This window comes from Dama dama, chromosome 28 (genome assembly GCF_033118175.1).
Source record: "Dama dama isolate Ldn47 chromosome 28, ASM3311817v1, whole genome shotgun sequence".
NCBI classification, from domain to species: Eukaryota; Metazoa; Chordata; class Mammalia; order Artiodactyla; family Cervidae; genus Dama; species Dama dama.
This window is the reverse complement of record NC_083708.1, coordinates 35,871,176-35,893,979: the sequence shown is the minus strand read 5'-3', so window position 1 is coordinate 35,893,979 and position 22,804 is coordinate 35,871,176. Positions and strand designations below refer to the sequence as shown.

At 39.6% G+C, this 22,804-nt stretch overlaps 1 long non-coding RNA gene across 1 annotated transcript in view; it reads right to left on the bottom strand.

Annotated features, from left to right (window-relative positions):
• Window positions 1-21,346, bottom strand: part of LOC133048118 (uncharacterized) — a 201,394-nt gene extending 180,048 nt beyond the window's left edge. Inside the window, exon 1 of the long non-coding RNA XR_009690957.1 lies at window positions 21,108-21,346. This is a non-coding gene — a long non-coding RNA (uncharacterized LOC133048118). The remainder of the gene's footprint in view (window positions 1-21,107) is intronic.
• Window positions 21,347-22,804: the final 1,458 nt, after the last annotated feature.

Genomic DNA, 22,804 nt, shown 5'->3' with positions numbered 1-22,804 from the left:
AACAAGAAGTCAATTCTTTCACAAAGGATGGAGACTGCTCCTGGAGGACTCTGAGACAGTAGGGATCTGGAAAGTAGACTGACCTCTTCCAAGAGAAAAAGAAACCTTTTTAAGCATTGAAGGAAAATTCTGACTAAGAGAGAATGAGGAAAAGTTCTTAGCATCTTTGTTATGAAGGGGGTGAATGGCTCATTTATTTTACAAAGATACTCTATAGTTTTATTCCATGTCTCCATAAATGGTATTGGATTGATTCTCCAATGCCAAGCTATGGCTATCCTTCCCCTTCCCCTCTTTCAAAGTCAAGACTTTGTATGACTATCATCCTCAAGTTAAAACCTACACGGCTCATGGATAGGATCAGTCACTGGGAATAGACTCTGCATCATATGAAACAACTCTTTGGCCTGTTTTGATTTTATTTTCTCCGCATAGGGAACAACCAAGATCACTGAGAAAGTTCTGAGGTTTAATCTTCTGAGCTAATTTTAACAATAACCAAAAAAGTAGTGCTGAGAATGGTGCATGGATTTCAATATAAAGACCTGAAAATGCTTTCAATTTTGTGCTACGGTTTTTGTCAATTAAAAAAAAAAAAAAGCAGAGGTTGTATTTCAATGCAATCACATGCACAAACCAGGCCATGATTTTCCTAAATTGCACTTACTAAATGGAATTTACCAAAGCACAGACCCATTTTTTCCCCCCTGTGGGGCATACTATTTTAGTTCTCCAATGAAACTCAGTTCTGTGCAGTTCAAGATTGAGCTAAAGCTATAATAAATCCACATTTAATACTTCCATTTATTTATCAGGAGATTTAAAATTATAGGTTTCTATATACTCTATTTTAATAGACCAGGATATATATGGCCATGGAAGTTGATCCCTTAGCTTTTTCACCTACTTATTCTCTGTTTATCAATTCACTTTGGTTGGAGACATATTTATTACAATGCTATTGGCTGAGTAAAACATAAAATGGATAGATTTGCCGACAGTTCAGAACATGGAAAAGACTAACAACAACTTTCTCACATTCTCCATCTCTCCCACCACCGTCAAAGAATGTCAGCTTTGGTTGGGTTTTCTAAGTGTGTTTTTCAGAAACTCCGAGTAAACTTAATTTTGAAATCTTTAAAATGCCAGCAGCAAGTGTCACCCTGTGCACTGGGCTCTAGCAGAGCAGCCTGGGTTGTCATGGTGAAATGGGTCAGCGCTGTTTGCCAGGCAACCCAGTGAAATTGCAAGCAGGCTGCTGGCCTGGTGGTGGCCACGCAGGCCAAAGCAGCCCCTGATCTATAGCTGAATCTAGGTCACCAGGATTCTTTGATGTTGCAGCTGTAGATGTGGGACCTCCATCTCCAGCAGGGTTCACAGAGCTCTCCTGCACGCCGGGCCTACCCTGTGGCTGTAATCATTGCCATTCTGCCGGGTCCCCTCCTTCTGCTGGCCATGTGTTATGCTCCACATTTAATTGAAAGTTCTTAGCCATGGGAGCCAGAAAACATTCTCCGTGCATGTGTGCGTGTGCGTGAGAGAGAAAGAGAGACAGAGACAGAGATCTTCCTCTGGAGCCTGCGTGCTGAAATTGCCCCTATTTAAATGCATATTTCTGCAGAGTGAGCTAAATATTAATATCACATTTCTCTCTTAATGTAAACACCAGCAGCAAGATTTGGCAGCTCATAAAAAGAGGAAGAACTTGGGCTTTTCTCCATACACAGCATGCGCTTTTTTTCCCCTGGGTACCGTTTAAGTTAACACCATGTCTACAGCGGGTCTGAAATAGCAGGAATTCAGTGAGACTGGAGGGGAGCTGAGAGAGCAGAGGCCTCAGCGTCTCTGCACCCTTGACTGTTCATCAGAGCGCCTGTTGCTAGGAAAACTCTAAATTGTTCTTCCATGTTGGAGCTGTAAATTATACATTTGTGCCCATTTATTTGACATTCCCTTTGAAATATTCATTACCCTTTCTGTTCTATTTAAAAGCAATGATCTGCCTTTTGAATACAGACAAGCAATCTTCCCCAGCATTTATATTTTAATGATTGCTTTTTTCTTTAGATGAGTTTCCCATTTTTGATACTTTTTTAAATTGAAGAGCAAGCATTTTTTAAATTGTTTGTCCAAACATAAACTAGGATTTCCAAATTTTCATGCTAACTGCCAAATGCACCCACCTACACATACATACATGCACACCCACACACACCTAGTATGTCACCTGCTCCTACCTAACTGGCAGGTATAAAAATCTTAAAACAAAGAACATTTTCTCAGTTGAACTAAGGAGAACGTAAATAGTATATATGCAAGGCAGAAAGATTTATAGTTATCCATCTCTTTTTTTAAAAATAAGTAAATAAATAAATGAATAGCAAAAGGAGATATGATATGAAGCCCCAAATATCAAGCCGCTGGAAAAGAAGGAGGCAATACCTGATGGGATGGAGGCCATGTAGAAGGACTAACCTTGACAAGAAAACATAACACCATGAAAGCAGAGAAGTAGGAACGGTAACAGTGAGGCACTGAATTTTGTCCCCGCCCCCTCCAAATTTGTATGCTGAAGCCTTAACCCCTAGTACCTCAGAATGTGGCTGCCTTTGGAGAAAGGGCCTTTAATAAGGCAATTAAGGTTAAATGAGGTCATATGAGTGGACCCTAATCCAATCGGACAAGTGACCTTATAAGAAGAGGGAGAGCCACTAGGTTTGCGTAGAGAGAAAAGACCATGCGAGGACACAGTGAGAAGGTGACCGTCTACATGCCAAGGGAAGGGCCTTAGGAGAAAGTAAACCTACCAATATCTTGATCCTGAGCTTCTAGAGTCTAAAACTGTAAGAAAATTAATTTCTGTGGTTTAAGTCACCTAGTCTATGTTATCTTGTCATGGCAGCCCTAGCTTTCTCATGGTTACAAATGCAAGTAAGTTTGGAAGGTGATGGACAGAAGCCAAGCAAAATTCTGCTTTACTCTGGCATCCAAGTAATGAAAACAGCTCTCATTTTCATCAGGCTTTGTATCGGGCAGCGTGCTAAGTGCTTCCATGCCCTGTTTCCCTGAATCCTCACTGTAACACCGGGAGATAAACACTATCACTGCCATTACTTCACAGATGAGAAGGTATGTGTGTGTGTACACCCATGCTTATAGGAGGTGAATAAACTAAAGATATTAAGAACCTCAAAGACAGTCACTGGTGGCCATTAAGACGTAGGCAGTCTCCCTCCAACCCTGTGCTTAACCATCACACAGTAGGCACGTCTCCAACCACATGTACCTCCTCAGGTTCTTCAAGCAGAGAACATATACTCCCCATCCCCTCTCATTCCCTATCAGGAGATACATATTCCCTGTTTTCTTCCAATTCAAAGCCCAAGTGAGATTCCAGCTACCCATAGAATCCCCCTCATGCTCTTAACTCCCTCTATTATCCTGGAGCATAATAGTCTATGTATCCTAAAGCACAACCTATATACTGCTGGGAATTATCTGCCTAGGATATGTCTTGTGCCCATATCTAGAGAAAAGGCTTTTGGAGGTTAGTGGCTATATCATGGACTTCCTACCCAGCATTTACTACCAGTCTAGTACATTGAGAAACTTACAAAACATTATTTGACTGCAACTTCCAAAGATAAATTTCAGTACACACACTGTAAATAAACTGAAATCTATGCAAACACCTCAATAATAATCTAGAATGTGTGATTCCAGCTGTGTTAAAGAGTTTGGACTGCCTTGACCCTTTGAGACTCTACATGAATGTGGTGCCCAGGGATGGTGATACAAAGAAAAGTAGGGAGCAAACCAAGTGGCCTTCTGCTGAGTTCTAAACTGTCTTGCATCCCCTATTCAAGTATCCCCGTGCTACCCTTGCACACTCATTTCCAACACTCAGTTTCTCAATTATACAATTTGCTCTGTAGACAAGGCAAAGTTTTAACATCAGACCCTTAACCATGGGAGAACCTTGAGCAAGTTGATCTCTTTGAACCTCAGTATCTTATTTGCAAAGGGACGATAGTAATGCTTATTTATTCAATGTATGTTAAGGCCCTGTTCTGTCACGTCTTCCTGTACCAAATTTAAAAACAACAACAGCAACAAGCAGTTGTCACTAGTAATTAAATTTCTCTGCCTAGACATTAAAAAAGGGTTCCATTTTTAAAGATTTGATATTTGACATTCCGCTAAAACCTTGCTGTTTACAAAGGGCTTTTGTGAGCCTTAATATTTGATCCTGGATAAAAGTTCTACAAAGCATCAAAGCAAGAAAATGTACCATCTTAATTTTAGAGAAGAAAATAAAAATCACTATAAGTCCCCTATAGAACTAGTTTTGTCAGTGTTTAGTTGCTAAACCATGTCTGACTCTTCGGGACCTCAAGGACTGTAGCCTGCCAGGCTCCTCTGTCCATGGGATTTTCCAGGCAAGAATACTGGAGTAAGCTGCCATTTCCTTCTCCAGGGGATCTTCCCAACGCAGGGACTGAAACCGTGCCTTCTGCAAATTCAATACCCCTGAGCCACTTGGGAAGCCCATATAGAAATTGTTGGTCAACTCAAAACAATAAATAAATAAACTTAATCAACTAGAAAGTCACATGCTTAGACTTAAGCCCAGAGAATCAGGATCTCTCTGGGGAAGAACCATGACTCCCCAGGTGGGCTCTGTGCAAGGTGACTGTTGTAAAAGAACACAGTGGAGCACACTTCATACCCGTTTTCTGGACAATCACAACAACTCTCGCTCCTTTTTCCTCCAGTCATCCTCAAGTTTTGTTCCCTTCTAGGGACATTATCAAGACCTGGAGCTGACTGTGGATCAGATCATGAACTCCTTATTGCCAAATTCAGACTTAAACTGAAGAGAGTAGGGATAACCACTAGACCATTCAGGTATGACCTAAATCAAATCCCTTATGAATATACAGTGGAAGTGAGAAATAGATTTAAGGGACTAGATCTGATAGACAGAGGGCCTGATGAACTATGGACGGAGGTTCGTGACATTGTACAGGAGACAGGGATCAAGACCATCCCCATGGAAAAGAAATGCAAAAAGGCAAAATGGTTGTCTGAGGAGGCCTTACAAATAGCTGTGCAAAGAAGAGAAGCAAAAAGCAAATGAGAAAAGGAAAGATATTCTCATTTGAATGCAGAGTTCCAAAGAACAGCAAGGAGAGATAAGAAAGCCTTCCTCAGCGATCAGTGCAAAGAAATAGAGGAAAACAACAGAATGGGAAAGACTAGAGATCTCTTCAAGAAAATCAGAGATACCAAGGGAACATTTCATGCAAAAATGGGCTCAATAAAGGACAGAAATGGTAAGGACCTAACAGAAGCAGAAGATATTAAGAAGAGGTGGCAAGAATACACAGAAGAACTATACAAAAAAGATCTTCATGACCCAGATAATCACAATGGTGTGATCACTCACCTAGAGCCAGACATCCTGGAATGTGAAGCCAAGTGGGCCTTAGAAAGCATCACTACGAACAAAGCTAGTGGATGTGATGGAATTCCAGGTGAGCTATTTCAAGTCCTGAAGGATGATGCTGTGAAAGTGCTGCACTCAATATGCCAGCAAATTCGGAAAACTCAGCAGTGGCCACAGGACTGGAAAAGGTCCATTTTCATTCAAATCCCTAAGAAAGGCAATCCCAAAGAATGCTCAAACTACCGCACAATTGCACTCATCTCACACGCTAGTAGGGTAATGCTCAAAATTCTCCAAGCCAGGCTTCAGCAATACGTGAACCGAGAACTTCCAGATGTTCAAGCTAGTTTTAGAAAAGGCAGAGGAACCAGAGATCAAATTGCCAACATCCGCTGCATCATCGAAAAAGCAAGAGAGATCCAGAAAAACATCTATTTCTGCTTTATTGGCTACGCCAGAGCCTTCGACTGTGTGGATCACAATAAACTGTGGAAAATTCTTCAAGAGATGGGAATACCAGACCACCTGACCTGCCTCTTGAGAAACCTGTATGCAGGTCAGGAAGCAACAGTTAGAACTGGACATGGAACAACAGACTGGTTCCAAATAGGAAAAGGAGTACCTCAAAGCTGCTTATTTAACTTATATGCAGAGTACATTATGAGAAATGCTGGGCTGGAAGAAGCACAAGCTGGAATCAAGATTGCCGGGAGAAATATCAATAACCTCAGATATGCAGATGACACCACCCTTTTGGCAGAGAGTGAAGAGGAACTAAAAAGCCTCTTGATGAAAGTGAAAGAGGAGAGTGAAAAAGTTGGCTTAAAGCTTAACATTCAGAAAACTAAGATCATGGCATCTGGTCCCATCACCTCATGGGAAATAGATGGGGAGACAGTGGAAACAGTGTCAGACTTTGTTGTTTTGGGCTCCAAAATCACTGCAGATGGTGACTGCAGCCATGAAATTAAAAGACGCTTACTCCTTGGAAGGAAAGTCATGACCAACCTAGATAGCATATTAAAAAGCAGAGACCTTACTTTGCCAGCAAAGGTCCATCTGGTCAAGGCTATGGTTTTTCCAGTGGTCATGTATGGATGTGAGAGTTGGACTGTGAAGAAAGCTGAGTGCCGAAGAATTGATGATTTTGAACTTTGGTATTGGAGAAGACTCTTGAGAGTCCCTTGGACTGCAAGGAGATCCAACCAGTCCATCCTGAAGGAGATAAGTCCTGGGTGTTCATTGGAAGGACTGATGCTGAAGCTGAAACTCCAGTACTTTGGCCACCTCATGTGAAGAGTTGACTCGTTGGAAAAGACCCTGATGCTGGGACATATTGAGGGCAGGAGGAGAAGGGGACAGAGAGGATGCGATGGCTGGATGGCATCACCGACTCGATGGGCATGAGTTTGAGTAAACTCCGGGAGTTTGTGATGGACAGGTAGGCCTGGCGTGCTGCGATTCATGGGGTCGCAAAGAGTTGGACACGACTGAGCGACTGAACTGACTGACTGAACTGAGGGACATTATCAGTATAAAGGAGAAAGCTATCTCCTTCCCATTTCCAGTATATAGGAACACAGTGACAACTATCCAACTATCTTCCATCTAAGAGAGGCCTGGTGAAAGACTGGGAAGGACTGTGTGCATTGCACAGCTTGTTTAAATTATTTTACCTCATGGTATCTCAGTTTTTTTGCCATAAAATTGAGTAAATTTAACCATGTTTTTGTGAGAAATAATTCGTGAAAAATCTAGTGACATGGTTTGTTAAGTTTGCAAACATATTCATCTCAAAATAATAAAGCTAGAAATGACCTTCTAAAAACTAAATCGATATTGTAAAGCAATTATCCTCCAATTAAAAATAAATTTTAAAAAACTAAATTGAGAAAAAAAATGAGGGAAAATAAGATTTTAAAAGAATACCATGTACAGTGGGATCAAATGACATAAAACAGAAATAAAAATTTAACAAAAGCTCTTCATGATCTTTATGCAGAAAGCAATAAGTATTGCCAGGGACATTTTTAAAAAGTTAAATAATGGAAATATATACCATGATCATGGATTGAAAAACTCAGTATTGTCTTACCAAATTTATCAATGTGTAATAATCCCAACCAAAATCCCCAGAAGGTCTTTTTTTTTTTTTTTTAAGAAAATGACAAGCTGATTCTAAACATGTGCATGGAAATGCAAAGGATCTAAAGAAAAAAAAACTTTTTGTAAAAGACAAACAGAATCTAAGAACTTACACTACTTAATTTTAAGACTCAGTATGAAGCTACAGCAATTAAGATGATGAAACAACATTGAGAGTTCAGAAATAAACCCAAAAAAGTTTGATGGCCTTATGGTTAGGCAAAGGTATTTTAGTTAGGCCAGAAATAGCACTAAAAATAAAATAAAATCAATTTAATTGGATTTAATTAGAATTAAATCCTCCTGTTCGCCTTAAAACATCAAGAAAGCAAAGAGGCAGATTGAGGAAAAAAATATTTAAGACAAATAATGCTATTTATCATAAAGGTCAATAAACTTCAGTATACATGAATATCCAATATTCAGTATATATGAATATCCAATATTCATATATATTCACAAAAATATATATGAATATCCAATAAGCACATGAAAAGATGTTCAACCTTAATCATTGGGCAATGTAAATGAAAACCACTATGTGATATTATTTCATATCCACTAGAGTGGCTAAAATCAAAGACTGGCAAGATGAAATATTGCCAAAAATGGGGAGCAAAAGGAATTCTCATACATTGCTGGTAAGAGTGTTAAAATGATGCAACTACCTCGAAGAACAGTTTGGAAGTTTCTTACAAGGTTAAAAATACACTTACTATTTGACCCAGCAATTCCACTCTTGAATATCTACTCAAGAGAAATGAAAACATATATGCACACAAAAGCCTTGTACACAAGTGTTGTCCACAGCAGTCCAAACCAGAAGTCAGCCTGATGTCCACAGCAAGTGGATAAATTGTGGTACAGCCATACAATGGAGTATCCAACTCAATAAGGATGAATGACTGTTACACATCACTGCAGAACGAATCACACAGACAGTATGCTAAGTGAAAGGAGATGGCACAAAGTCATGGTGCATGGTTACAGTCTATGAAATTATAGAACAACCAAAATAAATAGATAATAATAAAAATCAAATCAGTGGTTTTCTAAAGTGAGGAAGGGGAGACTTGAGCAGGAAGGTAAAGGGGAACTTTCTGAAGAAGTGGAGGTGTTCTATACTTGGATCAGGATACAGTTGCACAGTGTCATCAACCTGTGTATTTAAAATATGTGAGCTTTATTTCATGTAAATTATACTTCCCAAAAATTGAATTTTAACAACAGAATTTGGTCAAACTTTCTTAAATATTATTTTTGTCTCGCTTCATAAAAATATATGAAAATCTTTCTCCTCTGGAACAGACATTGGTCTATACTAAGGGCTATAGAAATGACTGGACTCCCCCCATCAAATCTAACACAACTCTCTTCAGACCTGTGGTTCCAATATTCTTAAAAACAGTGAATGATGAAAGAGGGTCCCATTGCTGAAACTAACAAAATGAGACAATAGCTGAACCTACAAACAAAAGAAGTTCAAAAAAATCTTATTGTCAGACACTACAAACATACCCAAGAAGAGAGCATAGGATAATAAATCTTTATTACCACTTACCTAGTGTCAACGGTCATCCCTATATGGCCAATGCTCTTTATCTACATACTCCCCTTCCCCAGCCTCCCCTTGAACTATTTTAAAGCAAATCTTGGGCCTATTATCATTCTATCTGAAAATACAAGAAGTTCTAAGTGTGATTCACTTGCTTATGCTGTATTCTCTGCCTGAAATGCTTGCCCCTTCCTCCTGAATATGGCTGACCCTTCTCATCTGTCAGATGAGACCTTCTCAGAAAGGCCTTCCCTGACCTCCCTATCAAAATAGCTCACCTTCTACTTTGGCCCCATTTCTTTTTGTGATGGTAATTTTTCACAACCTGTGATTATTAGTTACTGTTTTTTGTCTGTCTTCTCAACTATATGCTCAATGCAACAGCACCAGTACAATGCTTGGAAGATGATTAATGAACAGTATGTTCGCATTAATTGATTGTCTGAGCAGATAGTCAGCTAAAGTCTTCAGAGGTCAATAATATTTCTTCAATATGTGGTAACGCCCTGGACAACCCACCAAACATGAGTTGGCACTGTTCGATTAGAATTTCCCAAAGCAGTCTCCAAAGGTATAAAATATGTGTCAAGTAGAACTAGTGGGTATGTTTTTATAAAAATCATGGAATGTTATAAGTGAAAACTGTTTGAGAAATAATCTACATTCATAGATTTTTTGGCTTTTAGAATGAAAAGATAACATTTCATTGAACATGGTTAAACTTCTTTCAGTTAACAGACAAAAAAAATTACCTAATATTTCAGAATTTGTGATTTACAAAGGCCACAATCTGAGATTTTTGTCTAGAAATACAATCCATTCGAGTGAGAATTTAATTCCATGAAATATTAGAAAAAAATACTCAATTTTGTACTATCTATACATCAAATACTCAGAATCCATTTATTCAACAAATATTTTTGCCAATCTATTACGTACCAGAAACTATTCTGGGTAGTCGGGGCTATATCAGTGAAAATAATAACAAAGCTTATATTTTAGCCTATGTGTCAATACTGTAAAAGTACATTCTCATGAATTTACTATAGTATGGTTATAAAGTAATACAGAACAAAATGCTTTCTATGATGTTCTCGGTAAAGGCAGAATTGACCATTTCCTTGTGAAATATTTAACACCAAAATCTCAGTTTCATTACTTAGCTTCTCCATTTTCTAAACTCAAAGGAATTACCCCTGCCAGAGAACCAGATTGTGATTAGCTCTAACTCCAGTTTAAAAAGAGAACGTTTTTTCCCCAGGAGTTCCCCTCTTATTGACTCACTGATGTGCAATCTGATTGCAGGATCTCTTCTTCAACAATACCAAAACTTTCATCACAACACTGGATGGGAGAAGAGATGTAGTAAGATGTGTACCCTTGAATCCAGAAGTGCTCAACATATTTAATTACACCTTAGAGTTTCAGGTGACCCAAGGTTGGGCATTCAACCAAGTCTAATTCATATAGAAAGGCATCCTCCATTTCATTTTCTCCAAGAAATTATGTCAAATATTTTGTCCATTTTCCTCATCATTCATTTACTCTTGTTAGAGTACCAGTTTCAAGGTGTGATTTTGGAAGTATGGGCACCACACTGATACTTCCTCCTGTGTTGGTCCTGGAGTCAAGGACAATCTTAAAGTGTAAGGGCAGCAGTAAGAGAGGTGGGACTGGTCAGCAAGAAGGAAGGTCTAAGTCCCAGTAGTGGAGCAGAGGCAAGAGTCTCCCCTCTAATCTCAGGATGATAGCTCTCATCTCTGTCTCTTCAGTGTCCTCTCCCACCACCACCACATGTAAGAGAGCATTCCTACTTCTCTGATAAAATGATCCTCCTTCTCTGAATATTGACTTGGTTTTCTCTCGGCATTTCTAGGAATTCTAGCCAGACTTGAGCTTTACCTGGAAACCACCAGCCTATAAGGTATCTAACTTGGATGACAAGGATATAATCACAGGAAAGTCAATCCAACAAAAGTGGATTTTTTGAAACAATAGGATATTGACTCTACATTACTTTTCCCCTTCTAGAAAGGAAAATAACAAGGATTGCATTTTTAAAATTGTAAAATAATGTAAATTTCTAATTTTAACAGCTCAGATCTCAGTTGCCAAGTAACAAAACCCACAAGTTCTCTGTATTTTCCATGAGCTCTCAAAGTGTATGTTTCTGGCATACTTCAGGGCAAAGAGGAATTTGTTGCTAAATATATTGCATGTTCTTCCTACAAGATATTTGGGAATTTCTCAGAACAACCTAGGGGGTTGAAGGGGTGACTGAAAAGCCACTGCTGGCTTTTACTCCCTGAGCTGTTGATTCTATTACTAATGAGAGACAAAGACTAATTGTTCCTCCCCCTGATGAATGTTGCTTTCAGAAGCCAGAGGCACTTCTGAAAAAATAGAGCATTAACCCTGGTGAGTTCAGAAAGGGACATGGAGGAGAATAAATCTAGGAGCCTATCTTCCTTGCAGGTAGTTTTCTAACAATTCAAAACCTGTAAAAATTTTTGTCAGCTCAAACATTAGATGCCTGGCCCTGTGTCTTGTCTTTTTGTTCCACACACATGGTGAAAATTAATGTCTCCCTCTTCCAAATTCTTACAGACCTTATTTTCTATATAAGACCCTAGTACTCATCATATGTTGCCTCCACTACTGATGTTATGATACAGCTGTTGCATCCCTGATAAGGTCACAAGATTCAGGAAGCAGATATAACTCGTACTTCTTGTGTATCATCCACTGCCCTAGGAAATCTGTCCTGTATGTAGGCTCTAAATATATGTTAAGGGAATAAACATTCCACATATGACTGAGTTAAGGGAATACAAGTAATATCTACTGACAGTATTTCCCACATTCCCCATTTCCTTCCCTGAATCCCAAGCAACCACTCACTCTCTCTCCCCACTTTCCCTCTTATAGATATTAAAGCAGAAATATTTTTTCATTTTCATTAGCCCCAGTTCCTAACATTTCTTGACCTTTCCTGATTTCTTATATTAAAATGTATTGAGAACTGGGCCTGTGTTTAGGTTCATCTTGGTTTTCCTTAGAGTCATGATTCTCTAGAATCAGCACTCCTTGGCTTTCTTTTCTATCTCTGTATCCTCTGTGGGTTCCTGCCTGGGGTTTATCTCTCAGTTGCGGGTGCTCCTCGGCATTGTGCCTATTTGCTACCCTTAGAAGTCACTCCAGGTAACACTTTCTATTACCAGCTACAAGCTGGTGACTGCCACTCTATCTGCAGACCAGCTCTCTCCTCTGAGCACTGGACCCATGTAATCAAGTGCGCTATTGGACATCTTCACAGGGCACTGCAAACCCTGCATGACCAAACCACATTCCTCAGCTTCCCTCTTCAAACCTGCTCTTCCTCCTGTTTCTGAGCTCTGAAAATGGCAACAGCATCAAGCCAGTTACCTAAACCAGACCCTGTGCCCTCGCTAACCACCAGTCATCACAGCTGTTATGTTTACTTCCTCCATATACCTCTACCTTCTGGTCCTTGGGCTTCCCTCACAGCTCAGTTGGTAAAGAATCTGCAATGCAGAAGACCTGGGTTTGATTCCTGGTTTGGGAAGATCCCCTGGAGAAGGAAACAGCAAACCACTTCAGTATTCTTGCCTACAGAATCCCATGGACAGAGGAGCCTAGCAGGCTACTGTCCATGGTGTTACAAGAGCCAGACACGACTTAGCATCTAAACAACCATCTGGTCCTTAGGCTCAGTCAGGCAACAGCATCACTCATATCACATTGTGTTCAGTGGTGTCCAACTCTTTGTGACCCTTTGGACCATAGTCCACCAGGCTTCTCTGTCCATGGGATTTTTCAGGCAAGAATACTGGAGTGGATTGCCATTTTCCTCCTCCAGGGGATCTTCCCAACCCAGGGATCAAACGCACATCTTCTGTGTTTCCTGCATTGCAGGTGGATTCTTTATCTGCCGAGCCATCATGGAAGCCCATCAATCACTCTACTGAAGTCCTGTTCTAACTGGTCTCTCCACAGATGTGTGGTTTTAAGTCCTCCAGGTCATTTAAAGCTGAAACCAGAGTGATCTTTCTAAAATATAAATTTGATCATGCCACCCTGTGCCTAAAAATCTTACAATAAATCTCATTCTCATAGATACAGCAAAATTCCTTAGTTTGGCTTACAAATGCCTATGCTATCTCATGCCTGCCATGCTAGCCCCAGTTCTAACCTTTCTATTTCACCTAAAGATCTTCACTACCTCAAATGCTCCCTCTCATTTTCAAGTCTTGGCTTGTTCTCATTCCTCAGCCTGTCACACTGTTTTCTAAGCCTAGCCCCCAGTTTTTCCCCAACTCCTGTTTATCCTTAGTTTTATCTCCTCCTTGTCCAAGAAGCTTTCCCAGTCCCTCAGTACAGGTTATGTGCCCCTCCTTGGTATTCCGAGTCTATGTGCTCTCCCTTTATCTCATTTATCATATGGTGGTGTTCTTGGCTATTTTTTGTTCTGAATTTCACATTAGCCACTCCCAGGAGGGCAGGGATTTCATTTTGTCTGAAGCACCTGGCCCAATGCCTAGCACATAGTTAGCACTCAAATAGTATTTGCTGATGAGTGTCTTGCATAATAACTCACATGAAATCACTTCCTCAAAGCGAAGGAGATACTCTGATGAGAAAATTCTTTCTCATCTTGTATTTCAAGCCAGAAATGGGTTTTCCCTTTTCCCACCCTTACTGGTGGTTTCAGTTATCAAGAAGAGGCAACTTCCTTATGAAATGAAGTAGAGGTAGGAACTATACAGAGGAGCTGGGTATGAATGGTTGTGGGGTCCAGTGAGAGCAGATTCCCGTTCATCATGAGGTCTACCTGGAGCATGAGCCTAGAATCCTCTAATTTGATACTCTGAAGCTGCTGTTCTGTTTGACTTTTTGACTGATCTGAGATGCAGTCAACAGTAAGAACATTCCAGACTTCTAGTATACTCTGAAAGGCTATAGATCAGTTTTTCTATGCACATTAAATATATAATAATAATGGTCACTCATATCTCAGACTTGTTTGATTCTATATCAAAAGGAACCTGTTTCTTATTTGACTTTCAGACTACCTGGCACTCCTGTTAATTTCAAAGGGACTCTGGGTTTGACTCCTCTCCAAGTAGACACTGAGCAACCTAAGAAAAGTTGAAATATATTCAATGATTTAGTGATTAGTAACCACATATTGAAGTTAAAGACCGAGGTGTAAACAAATCTACATCTTGCCCTGAGGGGGTTAGGGAGAATGTTTTTAAGCAGGTGATTAAAACAAAGTCAATAAACAAACAAGCTAACTACTAAAGGTCTTGGCTGGCAGGGACTATAGAATATGTTGATTCCTTTCCAAAGGGAAAAAAAGGCCTGAATTAGATAATAACTCCAACAAGAGGCATTTAAAGGCCACTTTAAGCAGAATGTCCTTGTCAGGAACATGGGGCCTAATTACTGTGCTGGGGACACTCGTTAGTCATAACTTTTCTTCCAAGGAGCAAGCTTGACCAACCCAGACAGCATAGTAAAAGCAGAGACATTACTTTGCCAACAAAGGTCTGTCTGGTCAAGGCTATGGTTTTTCCAGTGGTCATGTATGAATGTGAGAGTTGGACTGTGAAGAAAGCTGAGTGCTGAAGAATTGATACTTTTGAATTGTGGTATTGGAGAAGACTCTTGAGAGTCCCTTGGACTACAAGGAGATCCAACCAGTCCATCCTAAAGGAAATCAGTCCTGAATATTCATTGGAAGGACTGATGCTGAAGCTGAAACTCCATTACTTTGACCACCTAATGCAAAGAACTGAGTCATTTGAAAAGACCGTGATGCTTGGAAAGATTGAAGACAGGAGGAGAAGGGGACGACAGAGGATGAGATGGTTGGATGGCATCGCCGACTGGATGGCAATAAGTTTAAGTAAGCTCCGGGAGTTGGTAATGGACAAGGAAGCCTGGCGTTCTGCAGTCCATGGGGTTGCAGAGTCAGACACGACTGAGCGAATGAACTGAACTGAACTGAACTTGAAACACTAGTTAATTTGTAAGAAGGAAAAACAAAATAAATGAATAAACAATTCTTTTGTCTATTTCTGGATGCAATATCCTAAACAAGAGCAAGTGGATTCGCTGGCCTCCTTGGCAAAGGGTTAAAATCCAGTTTCCATGTTTCTGAGGTGCTATTAGAAGCAACCTGGAAATCTCCTTCATATGCCCAATTACACTGCAAAATGTCAAGCCTGTGAATTTAGAAACTTACTATCAACATTTTGCTGCAAGTAGATTTTAATTGATATTAAATCACCATGAAATGCCTATAGAAATGCACTGCCTGCCAAAGGCTTTCCGACTACAGAAAGGTAAGCACAATCAAATAATTAGGTATGATTTTCCATTTCTTTACAAATGTTACTAAATACTTAATTCAGCACCACCTGGGTTCTCTTTTCATTATTAGATTACTTATATTCATTTTGTTTAGCTTTGTGTTTTTTTAAGCCTTTTAAAAGAATATAATATTAACAATCAGCTTCATTTGTTAACGCTTGTTAATTATAGTACTCAATTTCTTAGCATTAACTATTAAACTGAAATCCTGGTCTGTGACAATACTGAGAAAATTCAGGACTTAAAACACTTCTAAGAAAGAAGATGGATAACTCAGATTTGATCACGAATCTATCAATATATATTTGAAGGACATATACAAATTAAAAAATTATTTAAAATATTCTACAAAGTTGTGGTCATAAAATAGACATATAAGTTGCTTCCCTGTATCCCTAGGTTTCCTCCCTTGGCACAAAGGAGTATTATTACACTTTCCCACCTCCTTGAAATTATATAGATGTTGCCACGTGGCTTCCTTTGGCCAATGAGTGTTGCTTTCAGGCAGAAGCATGTAATTGTTGGCATGAAACCCTCTAGCATTCTCGGGCCCTGCCTTGGCTAGCACATAAGCAGAGGTTAATGTGACAACGTGACACTGAACCATCACACGGAAGGGAACTCCCTGTCAGGTCACCTGTTCATGCAGCAGGCTTGGCACAAACAAGAAAGAAACTTCTGTCGCTCCAAGATTTGGGGTAGTTCACCACAGCCTTTCTAACCAACACAGAGACCTCAAGCCCCATCATAGCAAGCTCCCTTGATTCCCTAAGCATGTCCTTACATACTGTCCATTCTTTCCTTAAATCCACTACTCAATTTAGTATCATACCTATTTTTTAGTAGAACTGATAAGAAAATATTGGTAACTGGCACCTGAAAAAGCAGTTACCATATGTATGTAGCAGGCAAAAAACCACACATATTAATATACTGGATTAAATGTCTACTGGAATTTTCTTTCCTTTCCTAAGAGAAATGTGTGTTAGTTTCCTATTGTTGCTATGACAATCACAGTGATCTAACACAAAGTTATTCTTTAACAGTTCTGGAGAACACAACTCTACATCAAAGTCTTATCAGGGTCATGTTCCTTTGAAAATTTCAGAAGGTATCTATTTCCATATCTTCTTTAGCTTCGAGTGGCTGCCAGCATTCCTTGGCTTGAGGCCCCATCTTCAAAGAGCATCGCTCCAACCTTCTTTTCCATCATCACATTTCCTACTATTCACTCTGACCTCCCACCCTTTCTTATAAGGACCCATGTGGGATGTCCCTGGCAGTCCAGTGGTTAATATTCTGCACTTTCATTGCAAGAGTGAAAGGTTATTGCTGAACCACAAAAGATACCGGGATTCTTGGCCTCCGGAGAAGAATTCAATCTGGGGCCAGAGAGGAGGCTTGATCACTCAGACCTCTTGTGTAATAGAGTTTTATTAAAGCATAAAAGGGATAGAGAAAGCTTCTGACATAGACATCAGAAGGGGGCAGAAGGAGTACCCCCTTTGCTAGTGTTAGCAATGGAGTTATATACCTTTTAATTCATCACTACAATGAATCAAAAGAATGTCTGGAGGTTGTAAAGATCTTACTAGACCCACTCCCATAATATATACATTTTAAGATAACAGGATTAGCCAGAAGGTTTTCAGGAAGGAGAAACTGTCCTCAAGCAGGATACATTATTGTTATATAATCCTTAGTACAGAGTTTAAACTGAGTTGTTCACTGTGTAATAATCAGTTCCAGGCTTAAAGATAAAAATATTTTATGCAACTAAGACTAAGGAAAGTAGAGGAAAAAAAAAAAGTTTGTCCTTTCCTCCTCCTTGAGAATTCCAGACCCCTCTCTCCTTGGGGACCCCCAGACTTCTTATCAACCTGCCTAGGAATTGAGTCTCTCAGGAGGAACAGGTTCAATCCCTGGCCAGAGAACTAAATCCCATATGCTGCATGTGCAACTGAAGGGAGAAAAACAAAACAATAAGCACCCTTGTGATTGCATTGGATCTAAGAGGATAATCCACAGTAAATGTCCCATCTCAAGATGTTTAACTTACACATATCTGCAGAGACACTTTTGACATATCAAGTAACGTTCACACCAAGTGTTTATCATCTAGTAACATCTTGCTTCCTCACCACCCCATACCCCATCTCACCCCTTCTTAAACAGAAGCCCTTGCTAAATAAACAAATGTTTAGTTCAAATGTACCCTGTATCACATCTCCTTTTTCAAGAGCCCAAACAATATGGTTAGTAGAGCTACACACACAAACACACACACAGAGAAAAAGATCCTTCACAAGAGCAAGAATAGAAGAGAAAGTAGCTTGATTGAGGCTTATCAAAATTAATTGGGAAAGAAGTAAAATATCTTCTTATACTGGCACTCAGTACTAGGTCCTTATGGGAAAAAAGTAAAACTTCAAATCTATTTATGTAAACACTTGTATTGTCCATACCAATATCAACAGTTGATATATATGCATGAATTCAAATCACTAAAAACTAATCAGAACATAACCACTGTCTCCTTGCAATTTGCATATCATTTTTCCCTCATTCCTCCCATGTGAGATGATTTGCTATAGAGTTGGCTACTTTATTTTTCTCAGTTCAGGGTCTGAGCAGGATAACTCCTGTTCTGTTCTCTTGGTACTATCATATTTATCAATTCATATGGGCCTGAGGTAAGAAAATAGAGTAAAAGAGCCCCCTTTAAATGTGTGATCTTCCAAATCTGCCAAGTCCCCCAACTCCATGGTAAAACTCTGTGGCAATTATTTTAACCACTTGCCCCTACTGACACAGCACCTACAATGCCATGGATTGACGGCCTTCTCCTTTATGGTCTGTTCAACTTGCTGTTAATCTAGTAACTGACCTATAGTTTTTATCATTTCCCCAGAAGAACCATTCTGTGGAAATTTCCAAGAGTGAGTATGGAATCATTGGAGCAATTACCTATGAGGCTCCTAAGTAGCAAATGAGTGGCTATTGAATCTAATATCTGGATTGCAAATAAGTCTCAACAACAACAAAGAAAGTTTTAGTTTGAATGCAGGTTCTGAAGCAGAAGGTAAAAATGTGAAAGACTCAAGTGTTTTTTTTTTAAGAGGTTACTATACAGAGAAAACAGAAAGTACATTTTTGCCACTGACAATAAGTGCTAGACAGGGGTCAGCAGCCACATAGCAGACTAAGAAATGATGGCCCTAGGGCTGTGATTGGACCTAGGACCAGCTGAGACACAATAGTGACTCCCACAGTATTTCTTGATACCCAGACTAACTCCCTACATGTATAGGATTTCGCCCCTTGAGTTTCAGATCTGCTTTTAACTCCTTTACATGCTTGTCAGTTCTAGGTTTTCAGCTTCTTTTATTTCTAGCTTGGCTTCCCTTTCCTCATCCATACAATAATGTCCGAAGAATGAAATGAAATAACATATACAAAATACTTAGCATGCTACCAATACAGCAGATCACCAAAAAATGCTATTTGATTGATTCATTCATTCATTCAGTGTATTCAGGGCTCAATATGAACAAGACTGTCTATGCAGTGTGCATGATATCATGTCCAAAAAGTCCTAGTGCTTGCCCTCAATGATTTCATGCTATTGAGTTTTTTGAAGCTAGGATTTATGGAACTCTAATGGCAACCCATTCCAGTATTCTTGCCTGGAAAATCCCATGGACGGAGAAGCCTGGTAGGCTACAGTCCATGGGGTCGCAAAGAGTCTGACACGACTGAGCGACTTCACTTCAGGGTACATATAGATATGCAAATTCAGAAGTTCTGTGAACTCTAGTAATATTAGCAGAATTACTCCATGTGGAGAAGTGCTTATGAGCAATTTTCTAGAAATAGAAGGCTCATCCTTTCATCAGATACTCAGATACTTAAATGATCTGTGTAATGGTAATTCTTGGTGTTTGCCTGTGCAGCATCACTTCTGCTAATAACAAAATTCATTCCTTCCCTTTGGAGAAGACCACTTTGCCATATGATTTAGATGGGGCTAACCACCCCACCTGGCTCCATGGTGGGCCTGTGACCCAAGCCAGGCCAGTCAAAATTTAAGAAGCACGCATTTTCCATCAGAGCTACAAATCTTGTTGAGCATAAGCTACAAGTGGGTGATGATCATCTTTGCCAACAAGTTGGGAAACCTGTCTAACATGGAACCCAACAAGAAAGTTAGGTGATAATCTGGAGAAAGAATTACAACTTTTGTTGGAAGACATAATTTCACCCAAAGATGAAGCCAAATCCAGCTTAAGAGTTTTTTTAGTTACTTGTGGAATAAATTTCAGTTTTTATGTAAACCTGTTAGAATAGTCTTTCCTTTTCAGTTGGAATCAATTTAATTAATTTAGCTTAAATACTTCCCACAAACAAGTAAATAAACAAACACATTAGTTTATTGCTTCCAGATGCTAAGCTCTCCAATCCATGGTTATTGATTCAGCTTCATTCTATTATTCTTGGAGCCCATTACTTTATCCTTCCCCAAATCCAAACTCAGTGCCCTCACCAGCCCATGGCTTATAATGCTCTCTCATTTTATTTCATCACCTTCACATCCACTTCTTTCCATATTGTGTGTGGGACATGATAGCAGAAATTATCTTTCCACTCAGAGTGGACCTGAGCCACTTGCAAAATCACAAAAGCCAACCAGTAAGTCTCCTCCATACTTTTCACCCTCATCTTGAGCAGGTCAAAGTGAGTTTACACCTTTTGTCCTAATCAACATAGTAGTACTCAATACTTAAGAGTATTCAATAGATATTTGTTAAATAAGTGAAATTTTAAAATACTGGAACTTTTCTCTATCACTCTTAAAAGGAAAAGAAAACTACCAAAAATGGAGTTTGAATCAGTGACCTCCCTGGGGATCAGTCCCCAGGGCAAGAGAACGTTGGCTCCATCTTTACTTGATACACTATTGGTCGAAAAAGACAGGGTACAAGAAATCAGGAAAGTGGGTAGGCCCTGCAATAAATTTTAGGAAATATCTAGATTTCTATGACACAAATTTTTTAAGCCTGTCCTAAGGAAACATAATACATGAATAGTACATGAATAAAAAATGAAAGTTAATGAAAGTGAAATCAGTTATTATGCAGAAAAGATGGGATTAAAGTCCTATTTTCTCTTCTTGAAAAATTCCTTTATGATGTGAACAGTTAATGTTAAGTATTTTCAAAGCATTAACACAGATCTGTACTTTTTTAAAAAAAAAAAAAGATACTGCAGATAGTTCACCTGTGTTGCAACATATCCTCAAGTTGAAAAATCTCCTGGTGACAAATCTAGAAAGTAGGGTCCTGGCACACACACACACACAAACACAGACACACATACTTGGGATAAAAGGATGAATCCATTTGATAAAATTGATTATTTTTTATCATAATAAGTGCAAACTATTTGCACTAGAGAAAAAAAAAAAAACTAAAAAATGACCAGAGAATATTTTTTCATTATAAGACCCAAATATATTTTTGAAACAGTGTTAAAAAAAAATAAATAAATAAACATACGCACCTATGTGCCAGCTCCTCCATCCGGGCAGGGAGGAGCCAGACCAGGCTACTAGGACAGAAGAGACTTCTTAGGAAATCCCTGAGAGCTATAAAGGAAGTGAGGAAACAGAAAATGCAAAGCCCCAGTAACCCCTCAGAACCACAGAAGCCTCTAAATTTCCATCGGGGGTTTCAAGAGTGAGACCTGGTGAAAGCGGAAAGCTGGAAGCACTGGGAGGCACAGTGTCAGAACTGGTGACAGTGAAGTCATCAGGGGCCACTGTGACCAGACCCTTCTCTCCCCCTGTACTCAAGCTACACAGGACACCCGGGGTAGGTCCTTCTCTGTGTCCAGTCAGCCACCAGGCTGGGGGCTTGCCTGCACAATGTGAAGGAGAAGTGTAAAACTCGAGAGGAGGGGAAATGCCTCTTTTGGAAGGGACTTTCCCTTGCGAGTAAGGTTTCAGATCATGTTCTGCAACAATCTCCTGACTTGTGACAGGGTTTCAGGGAAATGAGACAACGCTGATGCAAATTATGAAGAAAAAAAAAAATCACGGGTGTCTTGAGAAAACGAGCTGAACCATGCTGAACCTGACAAGGCAGAACTCTAAATAAGAGTGTGGAGAATAGCAAATGCTGCTTTGAAAGGAAGCAGCAGAGAGGAAGGGCAAATGCCTCTTAGTCGTAACAATAACCAGGGCTTCCAATTATTGAGCACCTACTGTGTGCCAGGAGCTCTTCGTGCATTATCTCTTATCCTTACAGCAGGTACTATGAACTATCCCCTTCTCATCTGTAAAGATGAGAAAATACACTCAGAAAAATTAAGGAAGACATTAACCAACACACCCAGTTCCAGGGCCAGGACTCACATTGAGACCCATCTGATACCAATTTCTGTGCTTCATGCTTCTGCCTCAACCCCTGTCCCTAATTCACAAGACTCACTATGCAAGTCACAGACTTCTTTAGACCTAAATTCTCTTATGACAGGTATAAGTAAGCCTAACATCAGATAAGGCAGTAGCCTCAAATTAGCTGATTTCAGCCCTGATCTGTCTCTGCCACTGACCAGTTCTATGGCAATAGAAAACTCATATAATTTCTCTGGGGCTCAGTTTTCTCATCTATAAAATGGAATTGTGGTGGGGGCCTTGCTGCTTTCAACTTTTATGAAGTATACCTAGTCCTCATGTACCAAAATAAGGAAGGAACTTACAAAATGATTTTTCTTTTCTTAAAAAATAAAGAATGTAATGGGATTATCATATTCTGTTCTCAATGGATAAAATACATTTAAGAGTCCCAAGCTACATAAACAAGAGTGCTTTTAAATATTTTTTAGAAGGACTTGCAAATGGAGACAAAGTAACCCTGTCAACCTCATGTTAATAGAAAGTTTAAATTAAAAAAAATTTTTTTTAAGCAAATCAACATTCCTTATCCCTCTCCCAGAATATATCATCACTGTGAGAAAATGATTACTTGCCAAGAGGGGCTATGAATCATTATACTGTTGTCCTCGGCCTCTGATCAAGCAAGAACTACAGGAGGAAAGCCTGAGAAGCTGGGGTGTGAACGCTGACTTGCTGAGAGTTTCACTCACAGCACCGTCAGTCAATGAAAATGACAGGCAAGCAAGCTGCAGGACTGTCGAGTCACAACACTGCAATGCTTCACGGCCGAGTCCAGGGCAGAATGACATGGGCCCCTGCT